Source organism: Rissa tridactyla, chromosome 5 (assembly GCF_028500815.1).
Source record: "Rissa tridactyla isolate bRisTri1 chromosome 5, bRisTri1.patW.cur.20221130, whole genome shotgun sequence".
NCBI classification, from domain to species: Eukaryota; Metazoa; Chordata; class Aves; order Charadriiformes; family Laridae; genus Rissa; species Rissa tridactyla.
The window spans coordinates 59,198,033-59,210,782 of record NC_071470.1 but is presented as its reverse complement, the minus strand read 5'-3'; the positions used below and the strand labels follow the sequence as shown (position 1 = coordinate 59,210,782).

General features: G+C 39.9%; 1 protein-coding gene across 9 annotated transcripts in view; it reads right to left on the bottom strand.

Moving 5' to 3' along the window:
* The window catches only part of CSGALNACT1 (chondroitin sulfate N-acetylgalactosaminyltransferase 1), a 59,967-nt gene that overhangs the window by 33,345 nt on the left and 13,872 nt on the right, over positions 1-12,750 (bottom strand). Inside the window, exon 2 of one of the 9 annotated variants that reach the window (XR_008466676.1) lies at positions 6,182-6,265. The exons of 7 other annotated variants lie outside the window; for them this stretch is intronic. The gene's annotated coding sequence lies outside the window, so the exon portion shown is untranslated. Of the gene's footprint in view, positions 1-6,181; positions 6,266-12,494; positions 12,591-12,750 lie in introns of those variants that run through there. One more of the 9 variants, XR_008466678.1, reaches the window with a different exon arrangement.

Genomic DNA, 12,750 nt, shown 5'->3' with positions numbered 1-12,750 from the left:
TAAGCCCTGTGTAAATGGCTCTGCACAGTGGCGGGTGCTGCACCCAGTCATAGGGAGCAGCAAAACTTAAGAAAGTTGGTTCGTTTGAAATTTTGAATGGTATGCACCCACCACTGTTACTCACCAGCATCTGGATTTTTAATGGACTGTAGAGATCGCTGCACAGAAAAGACAACATATTTTAAGCCTGAATTTTTGACTCCCAAAAGCCAAACTGAGAATTTGTGCAGAAGAAAGGGACTCAAAACATTATAACTCTGTGTATGTATTTCCCCTCTGAGCTCCACACTCTCCTCCCTCTTCATGTTGAGGAAGAAATGGATGGCAAAAGAACAGGCACGTTTGCAGAGGCAGTGATGTCTCAGCACATACGGCACGGGCAATGCCAAATAATTCCACGTTTTCAAGTACTTTCTGCCACAGCTTCCTATTGCAGGTGTAACTCAGACTGGCAACTACCATTTTAGGTCATAAACCTTTTTGAAATTCATGGTAGTTTTTTGTTTGTTTTGTTTTTTAATAGAGGCAGTGAATGGCAGAAGCTGCAATTAATTTTTGTGTAGATGTTTGAAACATCTTCACTGAACAGCAGCACACATCGCAGTGAGATTTCACTAGAATCATATTAATCTCTAAAATGAGCTATGGGGAGGAAACCCAGACTTTAAATACCTTACAAAAAAAAAAAAAAAAAGACGCTCTGCAGCCACTTGGCATTTACCTTGAACTTTTTAATTACAAGGACTGTGCATAGCCTCAGACAAGTGTTTAAGGTGCATGTGGAGGGAATGCAAAAAGAAATTATTTCTCCTTAATGCCAAATCATGATTTCTCAACAACTTCTCAGCCCAGCTCATCTGCCCAGGGCTGAATTAAACAAAAGGCTGACTAAAGAAAAGAACCTGTCTGATAAAGTGACTGAGTGCATCTTCATAGCCTTGCTGTATTGTCCCCTGTTAAAAACCACACCACTTCTCCCTCTTGGGTTGACACTCATACATCCCAAACAAACGACTTAAAATGCTAACATCTGGTTTGCAATTGATAGAGATACTTGAAACAGAAATAACAGATTGTTAAGAAATAGTGTCCAGAATCAAAATGCTAAATGCCAATACTTGAAAACAGTAGACAACTTACTGTAAAAATCTTTATTTCCTAATCTTTGATTCCCAAGTCATCTTCCACAGAAAATCTTACTTGCATTGCCACAAGTACTCTCAAAGAGAAAAGTCTCGGTATGTAACCTCCCCCACAATTACACTGTTTCCCTGTATAATTAACAATTACAATCTGATCATCTTGCCAATAGGTTACAACTATCATAAGCAGTCTTAAACAAAACAAGAAACCCTCAAAAGCATTAACGTTCCTGAAAATACTATGTTTTCTTATAGTGGGGAAACTGAGAAGTGGCTGGTTTTACACTGAAGATACTGCTATATGCTTCTCACTCTGAAAGTTACAAAACCAATGCAGAAGTTATAACTTTTCCCTTTATCAGTACTCTGGACCCCAGTGCTGCTAATTTAATTGGTTCCCTCTTATTAAGGTAAATCAATGACTTTACTTAACAGCAGCATCTTGCCACGCCACTTCAGCTGAGTTCTGAAGTCCATGTGTACTTGCTTTAGACCATCAGCTTACACCTGGTCTCGATGCTCATGTAAACAACTTTCCCAAAGACAGTCCAGAACACAAAGCCTGAAAGCATTCTGCTCTTATATGCAGTAAACATGCCAGAGTTGTTTCAACTTTTATCATAGTCATTATTTCTATTACAGTAGAAATCCAGTAATAATTATTATCTTTACAGTATCATTATTTCTATTTAAAAAAAAAACACTCAAAAGGAGTATTGTGTTCCCTTTGTCCTCCCAGTGCATACACATTCTGTGTGGGGGTGTATCAATGTGGATACACACGCGAGAGTGAAAGAATCATTGCTTTCCACCCTCCGCTGTAAATCAAGCCCGTTTTAAAGTAAAAAAAAAAAACCACAAAAATTAAACATCAATTAAGTCCTAACTACATCTGAAAAGAACCAATGTAACATCTAAAATTATCTCCACATACCAGTAATGTCACCTTTTATTACAAAAAAGCACTATTACTTTAAGTAACTGCAACAACACTCCCAGACCTGCTTTCTCTCCCCCAGAACAATCTTATCTGTGAAAGACTTGGCAGTTTCCCACAGATCAATAATGAGCAATTGCAGGAGTCTGTATTAGGAATGTTATTTTTTGTATGAGACACTCAGATTTCCACCTTACAACCACAACACACTGCCCTTCCCTGCTAAACACACTGACTTGTAGGTATATAAACATGCACACCCACAGTACAATTGTTAGTTGGGGGTACTACAGAATACTTCCAAAAGCCTTTACATTACTTTCCTGGAAGCTTCCACTACTCTATTTATCCTCCAGCAGGCAATGTGACAGATGCATGCCCTGTCAAGCTCCAAAGAGAAAATGCAGAGAAGGGATGACAAGCACGCACTGCTGCTTCAAAGACGCGGTGACACACAAAGGCTAACTCCATGCTACCACAGGAAAGAAATGATGATACTTTTCTCTAAAGGCCCAGTTCTCATTAGTGAGCTCCGACCTGAGGTTTTAAGAATTCAATTGCTCCAAAATTGTTTTGAACTTTGCGAAAATGGAGATGAAAAATATGCATTTGCGTTGACCTGGAGTTCAGCCTGGTCTTTTAAAAGCAAACTAACAAACCATCATAGTTGCTAGTCCTAAAAAATTAATGATTGGGCTGCACAGATGAGACGTCCAACTTAGCTGGGAGACTGGCACCTTCTGAACATGACCTTCAATTTAATTTCATTTAGGTAAGTCCCATCTCAGTTTTGTAGATGTGTCAAAGAGGAGCATTTTGCTCCAATCACATGACGCTGAAACAGCCCTGTACAACATCAAGGATTAACAAACAGCAAGCTAACTGAGAACGGTTTCTTTTTGCAGGAAACTTGCTAACAAAACAAGGACAAGCTACAGCCAGGGAACAGCTAAAAGATACTACCCTATTTTACTTCATTTTAAGATCTAATTCAACGACAGCTCTGCATATAGAGGGCTTCCAGAAAGACTAAACTCTGTTTTAACATGCACCAAGCTATACCAGCTTCTGAAATGGCTCAGAGAATGGATAGAACACAAAATCCTTTAGTATTTCCTGATTAAAACAAATAATGGGATACATTTTAAAGTCTGGACCTGGAAAAAATGCTGTTACTTCACTTTGAAATGTTTACACATGCACACTCAGTGATTTACACAAGCAAAAGAAAACTGACTGCCACCACAAGAATGAACAGTCATTCCTTTTAAGAACAAAGATGACCACAGCCTTACAAAAGTAGCTCAGGTCAGCAGCAGCAAAGCCTGTAAAAATAAAGGGATCTACACCTATGTAGGGACACACTATGAATGCTTGTGGGTTTAGACCCATCTCTTCGTGATTGTTACTTAAAAATTTTTTGTACAAAGTACATATCAATGTCACTTTATGCCAGAAGCCCTAAGGATTTTGCCAGATGTACAACACACAGTACCACAGCCAGACTTTCAATGAAATCTGGAGCCCAGTGCACAGACCTGTGACATAGGCCATGGATCAGTGAAAGGTTTAGCGCATATCTAATTAAGCAGGAGAGTCATTTATCCATTGATAAAATGTGCAAACATGCACAATTAAGCTGTGTTCAGAAACAGGAAAACCTAGCCTGGCTGAGTAGTGGAGTGGAAAGCAGTTTGCACGTCACAGTATTTATCGAGGACTGCTTAGACAGGGCTACGTAAGCACTCATAGGTTTAGCTGCAATCACACCAGCATTTCACCTGCACCTGCAAACTGCAATGAAAGTCCACTGCTTTGAGAAAAGCTGTTAGGTGATAAAGTACAGTAACAGTGACTTAAGGTCCCTATCCTATCAAAGTCCTTGTAAGGTAGCACTATAGTTTTAAGATGTGTGAACAATCCAGTCTGACCTGCAGGTTCCCTCTTCCTCTCTTTGACAGAAGTCCCCTGGTACAGCTAGGATCCCCCGTACCAAGCCAGATGGTGGACTTGAACTTCATTAACTGCAGCAGGGTTGACAGCAGAGGAGGTTTCCTCCCTCCTGAGTCCAGCATGTGGGAACTGAGGAGACATATCTGGCTCCCACAAGTCTAATATTATATTCTAATAGTAATGCACAGCCCTAAATTTTATGCTCCCCGTACTTCAAATTAAATTTGCTGGGTAGTGTGATATCAATACAGTGCTTCAAATAAAATAATTACAAGTAAAGGAGAGAAGAGAAAAAACATCTTGGTAGACAAGGTGTAAAGGGTTTGATATGTTACCTAGGCTGAGTAACAATTATCAGGATAGGGACTAATATTGCTAACCAAGATTACTGTTCAGTTATGGCTTATATTACAAAAGATAATCAAGTTTCAGACTACAAACTAATAACCAGGAAGCCAGAAAATAACTGTAACCTGGCACGGTGTTAAGACAGATCACCCAAGCTCCACACACAGCTCTGAAACATGTAGCATTAACAGCTCTCATAGCTAATGTACCAACCCCCAAGCTCTGCTGATTGGCATTTCCCTATCAGTCTGGTCAGTATTGATGGACAGGAAGAGGCCAGTCCCCTGACTCAGTCCCCATTTCCTTCCTCCTCCAGGTTAGCACTTATTATGAAACAACACGTGCCACAGAGTCCCATTTAGTTAAATCAGCACTGGTTTGATATGTGATTTTGGTCAAAGACCTGGTGTTTCCTTGATATATCACAGAAAGGAGTCTCCTAGCAATTCTTTGAAAATTACAAGCTTTTTTAGTTGTTTCAGTAAAACATTCTTTTCTCTTTCTAGAGAAAGTTTCCAAATATCTTTTTCATTTTTTTATTTGGGGCTCACAGAATATATGAATCTCACGGAAAGCTTTCTATATTTAATATTGTACAGCCTATGCACTTGACCATGAAATTCTGCTTCCAAAAAGGAACTGAAAAAAAACCCCTGTAGACAACCAAAAAGTAAAGAACTACCTTGCAAACCACATCTGTCTACAAAGTTTTACTTAGGTTAATTTCAGCAGAATCAAGATGTTTACCTTTGTATGACACCCTATCACTTGCATGGCTTTATTTTTAAATAAAATATTTCAGTAGGTTAAGAATAAATTTTTAGCTGAACAAATCACCATACTTCAACTTTCCGCTTCATGTCAGTTTTTGTGGGTTTCTTTGAAAATGCCAGAACGCACAGAGGCCCAGAGAAAGTATCGCTTTTGGTCAAATGACTGTAAGAAAAAATATCTTTTTAATTTTATCAAAAATGTCATCACATTTCTATATCCTTTAGTTAAGTAATCCAAGCCACATTTTCAAGTGCTAATGAGACAAGTAACTTGCTTCAGTTTCTAGGATTTCATCTCTGATCCTCAAATCACATTGAAAATGGGATCTATGCTTTCAATTTCTTTATAAAATACCTCAATTCAAACAAGTAGTCTGCCAGCCATAAAGATAAGTTAAGTTCTTATTGGTTGTCAAGTTTCAGTTCCCTCATTGAACTCCATTGGTATCTGGGATTAAAACTGTAGTTTATTATGGAGATTTTAATTGCAGTTATTGCATAGTTGTCAATAGCTCTTAATTACCAAACAGTCAGGTAGAAATGTGTTAAAAGTTAACAGTTCACACAAGAGGCATCCTGGTTCTCTAACACAGGGCTGATTGATGACATAAGTAAAGCCAGTTTCCCTTGCCAGCAAAAGCTATCTTTTTTTTCCCCCCTTTTGTTACACAGGAGAAGTACACCCTGCAGTCAGGTCAGCATTTCCTGAAAGGTTCCAAAGAGCCTCTCTCTTAAAACAACAACTTCAGGCTTCAATCAGAAGCAAAGCCTGTTTCATGCAAAGTTATTTAATAACACACATAATATGAACTTACACTATAACATATTTTCTCATTGTACTTCAAAGGTAACTGGCTTGGTTTAATTTAACAAGTCATGTATCAAAGTTGATGCGAGCCCAACTATGTTTTTTTTTTTTTAAGGACAGTTCACCGTTTTAAAGAAAAGTTTCCTGAAATTAGGTGCATTTATAAAGCTTTTCAGAAAACAAGAACAGGGAAAAAAGAAGTATAATTCTCATAACCTACCAGAATATTTGAAGAAAAGAGATTTCCTTATGAGGTGAAGCTTTGTGCTACTGAGTCTTTGTTTCTGTTCATATGGAAACCTGCCTGCAAATGATAGCATTATTTTTTATTTTAACAAAGATTGGCTAGAACGTGTGCTGGCAGAGCTACGCAAGCTAATGAAATAAAAAGAATAAATTGCTGCTGCGCCTTTCCAGACTTCTCCCTTCCTCTCCTTTTAATACAGTTTTCTGTAAAATATTAAAATCATACCATTTTCAACGGGAACCCGTGGCAGCTTAACTCAGAGGAAGATATTCCCACCCCCAAGCCAATGTCCTCTAGTCTGCCTGTTTTCTAACCCGTGGAAAAGGAAATGCAGCTGTTTTCGGTAGTCTCTTACAAGTGTACGTTGTCCCATTAACTTCTCAGAAGGGCTTACTTTACTTGTGCAATGCATTCTGGATCACAGGTCTAAAGATTTAAAGTCCTTATACTGATAACCAATTACTATTGAGTTAATTGTTAATAAACTGTAACACTCAGCTGAGGAGTAGATATGAGTAAAGTTTCTGCAATCTCACACATCAGAGACGGAAATCCGGTCACACTAATAAAATACCTCAAGGATTCCGTATAAACTGAGTGAGACCTATATTTCTTTTATCACTACAGCTCCACCAGCCTCTGTCTGTATATTGTTCTATTATCACAGAATTAGTTCAACAAGGGCTATTAGAAACAGCAACAAAATGTCTCACAACAAGTATTTCAATAGTCCCTGAAAGAATAATAGTTCTGCTATTAATGGGAAAGCATCTCCTTTTCCTAGTGGCAGTCAATTTAACAGGCAGAGTTTTCCAGGACTGGCATCTTAAGAACAAATGACAAGAGAATTTAACACTTTCCTGCCTAAAAGAGGAAGGAAAGCAACTATTGGTGGAAGGTGTTAGTTGGAAAACACCAGCTGAAAGATCGTACAGGAAAGAATGAAGTATGAGCAAATGGTGTCAGCACGTGTGCATGGAGCAAGAGAAAAAAGGCAACTCGTAACTGGTTTAAACAAAACTCCCATAGAAAGAGAATTTTTAAGTGCTAGGTAAGAGCACAATCCCCCCCACAGGGGATTGTGATCGTTTAATTCTCTCCTCTGGTATGCACCCCTGACAACAAACTCAGCTTGACTTTGCACTGAAGGCATGACAAAAAACACATTGGTAAAACTGGAGAAGCTGGGGGAAATCCCTGTGTTTTTAAAGGAAAATATAGGTAAGAGAAACTGCTTGACAGAGCAGATCAGATCAGCCATCCATTTAATGGTCTACACTGCATCTTGCAGAGGATACCAAGTGCTTTGGAAGGTGCAAAAAAAATCTTGTATAGCAGAGAAATATTTCTAGCCTTTGTAATTTTGATCATCAACCTATCCCCTAAGCATAAGTTTCTATTTTATAACAGACATGCACAAGAAACAATTCTCCCATTCAGGAAATGTTACATTTCTTCATTACTTCTCTGGATTTTTAACACAGTTTTGACCCTCCACTGCTTCAAAATTGGTATTCTTCCATCTCCTCCTGTGTCAGAGAAGCCACACACTTCTAGCTGTTTAAGTATTGGTTTTAGCACCTTCTGAAAGAGGACAACCATTTCTATCGGCTACTCTTCTTGATTAGTACTTCAGCTGGTTCTTTTAAGTTGCAGTCAAAAAGGACAAAGAAAAGTGTATTCCCTCATAAATAACTGGAAAATTCAAAGAACATAATTATCTTATAGATAACCCCACTGGGACAAGGATACAATCATAGGCAGACTCTCCTTTGTTTACATGGGAGAGACACACATGCTGAGAGATCTACTCTCATTACCTAAGGTCAGGCTCCTGCACTTAGCTACTGAATTATCCCCCAAACTCCATCTACACACAGCAAGACCTACATTCCTGCTGAGATCCCAAGGAATTTACCTGGCTAACTTAACCATCTAGTCTGTCAGATGCCTACGGATGGCTGGGGCAAATGCTCCCCCAGACCACCTATTCCACATGATCATTTCACTGAAGAGCTCTGCATAAGCACCATCGCACTAAACCAACTAACTTATTTTACATAATTACAGTGCATTTATTACTGCAGAAGACCACAGCTCAACTGAGGGAACGTGCCAGGGAGTGGTAAACCTCCTGACAACTTTGACACACTGACTTGCCTCCTGAAAGACTAATCCAGTGTCCTACTGTTTATTCATTTTATTTCTGACTTTAGCCACTTGTACAGGATTACTGGACATCACGAAACCTGTGCAGTGCAAAAGTGCAGTACGTCTCCAGTAAGTCCAACACACCCAAAATGCACTCAGCAGAAAAGGGAAAGAATATAACACAAACCAGATGTTCTTGACCTCCCCTTTGGATTTATATAGCTGCTTCTTCTTTGTCCCAGATATTCTACCTCAAAATGCACAGTTGACTTGAAATATAAGAAATGCAAGAACAAGGCATTAACATAATATAACATAACATATAACATAACATTCTGAGTTAACAGCTGCTTGCTAGCTGAGGAATCATGCATACATCCATTATTACAGGTCTAAAAATAGCAATCCTTTGAGAAGCTGTTAGAACAGCAAAATGTGGCATATGGATGTAAAAGTAATCTGTGGATAAAATAAAAAGATAGTGAGAATTTATTGCAAACAGATGGTTAAATAAGTACAGCTATTTCGTCCCAACTTTGAGTAGCAAATACTGCCACCATTATCAGTGATGTCAGAGCCAACTGCTACATGTGGGGTCTCACTGCATTCCCTTCAGAATGTGCCAGGCTCTCAGGTAGGGTGTCTGCTCCAGATGAAACCTACAGAGACTCCTAGCACTTTTTGAGTGCCCTTTAGGTCTTCTCTCTACTCATTTTGTATCTGTACATGGTAAGCCTCTCCAGAACAATGATGTTCCATACTGTTCAACACTTTGCACAGTGGAAGTCAGGTCCAGTTGGGCCCCCAGGGAACCTACTGCGACAGCAAGGCATCAAATACCAGATAGTGGCCCATAGCTTCTTCATTCTCCCTAACAGATGCACAGACCGTTTCAGAAGCCCTAGCAGAACCAGCCTGGCTGGTCTACTGAAACAACATATTAGTGCTGGCAATCAGCCCAGAAACTTTAAATATGGTACAAACTATGGCTGCAGCCCAGAGGAGAAAGAGTAAGAAAATAGTAAATACCTTGAAATTAGGATTTCTCCAGAATCTCATCTTAGCCTTCAAAAAGAGGAGCCTAAAACTAAATACTGTGCATGTATTGCAGCTACACAGCAAGGTTCCTCAGCTGCTGGCAGATTTGGAATTTCACATGAATCCGTCACACAGGGGCAAAGAGAAGGAATCTGAGGAGCAGATGTGAGGCAAATACCTTGGTCAGGGTCTCACAGCATCATTTTGAATTTCCTTCTTTTGAGAAGTGCAGGCCCTTGAGATCACTATTCTGATATGTGCACCTTTTGCTGAGTGGAGGACCTACCCACTCCTCCTTGTCTTCCAGAGGAGATGCCCCATGAAATTGACTCCCTCCAGGCACACTCTCCTTTATAAGTGGGAAACTGTGGTAAAGGAGTACAGCTACTGACAAAAACCCCAGGCTGCAGTTATAGCATGGGCCCTTCTATATCCATTAGCTGAGGAAAGAAAGGATTCACAGTCTAAAGGGAGACAAGTGGAGCAGCTGAGAAGCAGCTTCCTCAGATGCTGAATGGCACATGGAGGTCCCGCTAGATATGGGTCCCTAATATCCAGCCAAAGGGAAGCAAAAGTAAAGACAACTCACTGTAATGGGTAGAAAGACTTGCTTTTAGGCAGCCTCCTTTTCCAGACTAATTCAAGATAAGAGTCATTCCCTGAGAACACACTCCACTACACGCTCATGCAATACAGCATTTCTTAGCAGCATACTTTCTGGCCTGCAAAGATATAAACAAAGTGCAACAGCTCATGCTCCGAAGCACTGGCAAAACACAGCCCTCCCTCAGCCCAAATCCACGCTTTGGCACAACACTGCAGAACGCAGGCTATATTCATTAGACAGGTCGGTTCTCAGGCTTCATCCATTTCAGTCTGCAAAGCTGTCCAAAAAAAAATAATCACAAAATGACTGGAAAATGTTTCCACCATACCCGCGGAAGACAGACCAGCTTGCTCACTTTAAAACCTTTCTACACCAAAAGCGAGTGATTTTAAAGACCCCAGCGTGCACATTTCCTGCTGCTATAAACACCTGATCAGTCTCAGCTGGGAAACACTGTATCCATCACTGGGAACACTCAGAAAGCTTTCTAAAGGACAGATCACTTTTTTTTTTTCACCAGGGTAGCAATGATGTAACTAGATGAGGTTTCCGACACAACTAAAACACTGTACAGTCAGGCTACTTGAAACAAAGGACTTGCTAAAAGGAAACCGCGTACTGTGAAAGCAGAGCTAGAATTTGCATTTAATTAAAGGGAGACATGGAAATATGGTACAAAAAAAGAAAGTCATCCCACAAAAAGGATATTACTGGGATGATCTCTGGAAATTTTTTCCTTTGAAAAAGGAAGTTCCCCAGGGAGTTAAGGTACTGATGACACAATATTAGAAAGGGAACATTTGTAATGGGTAGCGCTACTTCTACTGTAACAGAAAACCATCAAGGCACGCTTCCCTGTGCCATAGATAAAATAAGCTGGACAAAGCACCTCTGCCCCACTATTCAAAGAAACATAACATCAAGAACACAGATACTACAGCTTATTAACACCTGTCAGATACGCTGAGGAAGTCGTGCAGATGACTTCAGTATCTTCTGATATATCAAATGGGAGAGAATTTACAAATTATAATTTCCTACTGAAAGCAACAGTCAGCTGTAGTGATGGAAAGCAAACCTTTCATACCTCTGATTTTATGCCTCCTAGGTAGATTTCAAAGGCACAGCAGACACAACATGAAAACTATTTTCAGAGCCTTACAGCTGGATACATTTAGTTGCCCTTTGGTACTGTTTTCCTGTAAACAGGCACTTTCCCAATCACTTTTCCCATTTATTCTGGAATGCCATCAACCTAATCAGGCATCAGGACACTTTGGATTTGTCTTATCTCCTAAATCACTTGGAAGAAAATATACAGACAGTATCTATGTATGAGCTAAATGGAAAAATTAAATTATTACTAATGTCATAATGATTTATTGTGGAAGTTTCAGTTTCATTTTGAAGGAAAAAATTATTGAGGTTCTTTCCAAGGCTTAAAACAGTATTAACTGCTGAATCTCAATCTGGTTTTTTGGTGCTGATTCTTTGTAAATATTGTTTCAGTCCAAAACATCAGTACAGTAGTAGTAACTCCTATTAACAAACATTGCAAGTAGACCATCTGACAAGATGCCACAGCCAAAAGCCATTATTTAGACCACTCCACACCCTAGCTACATTGAAAATTAAAATAACCATTTTTTTCCCTCCTTAATTCATTTATTCAATCTCAAATTGTCAAATCCCTCTGATTAGCTCAACACATATACTCTAAAAGAACCTCTGAAAGCAGCTTCAAAGAACACCGACTTACTTTGCACCTTCGCATCACACGCGCGTGGTCACTAAAGAACAGAAACATAAACTTTAAAATTCATTACCGAGCCTATGCCATTTAAGCTCAGCAACCGAGTTACAAACTTTGTGTATGCAAAACGGGAGATGTATTGCCTGCTGAGATGACATTTACACCCAGAGTAAACAAGCAGCACAGCTGAGATTTCCTAGTGCAGCAGGCTGTTTACAGGCTCTGATTTTCAGGTGCTGAACGCTCAGACCGCGTGCATGCAAACAAGCTGTACGCTTGTGAAAACACAAACTACATGCTCCAACCTGAAACCTTCATTCTAGGAAACGGAAGGGGCTGGGTTAAATTGTAGATCGTGCCGTCCCCAAGCATTCCTCCAGCCTGGCCATTAGCACTGGTATGCCTGAGTTGGGGACACACAACTCCCTCTGCTTTGCTGAAGGGATGGACAGACACGTATAGAAGGAAGAATTGAGGAGTAAACAAGTGGAGACAAAAGATGAGGGTGTTTGTGGGAACCATTTAGAATCACATTATTGCTAAAATAACCTTGCATTGTGAAAAAATTGGCTGCAACTAAGTTTGCAGCTACAAAGAACCACAAAACCTCAACATGATTTGAAGTGGTTTTGCTGAAGGAAGGAGCTGTAGCAGCTGGCTTGGATTATGAAATGTGCTTGGAGAAAAATAACAACCATCAAACCAAACCAAAAAAGCCCCGCATGTTCAAGACATACCTATCTGCAGAGAACATCAAGAGAGCCTTAGAGAGGACAACAGGGCCTGGACCAGAACACACCTTTTCTCATGAAGGAGCGAGGAGAGGACTGGGAGCCTTACTCAAGTAACTCTCCTATTTTCTCTGCGCAGCCTCTACCAGCAAGGGACTCAGTTTTTGCTCTTCCCAAAGGCAGGCTGGATTAGGAAGCTCTTAACGCCCCTCTTTCCACCAAGATATTAATCTCAACAGGTCCCAATGGGCCTGAATCCATC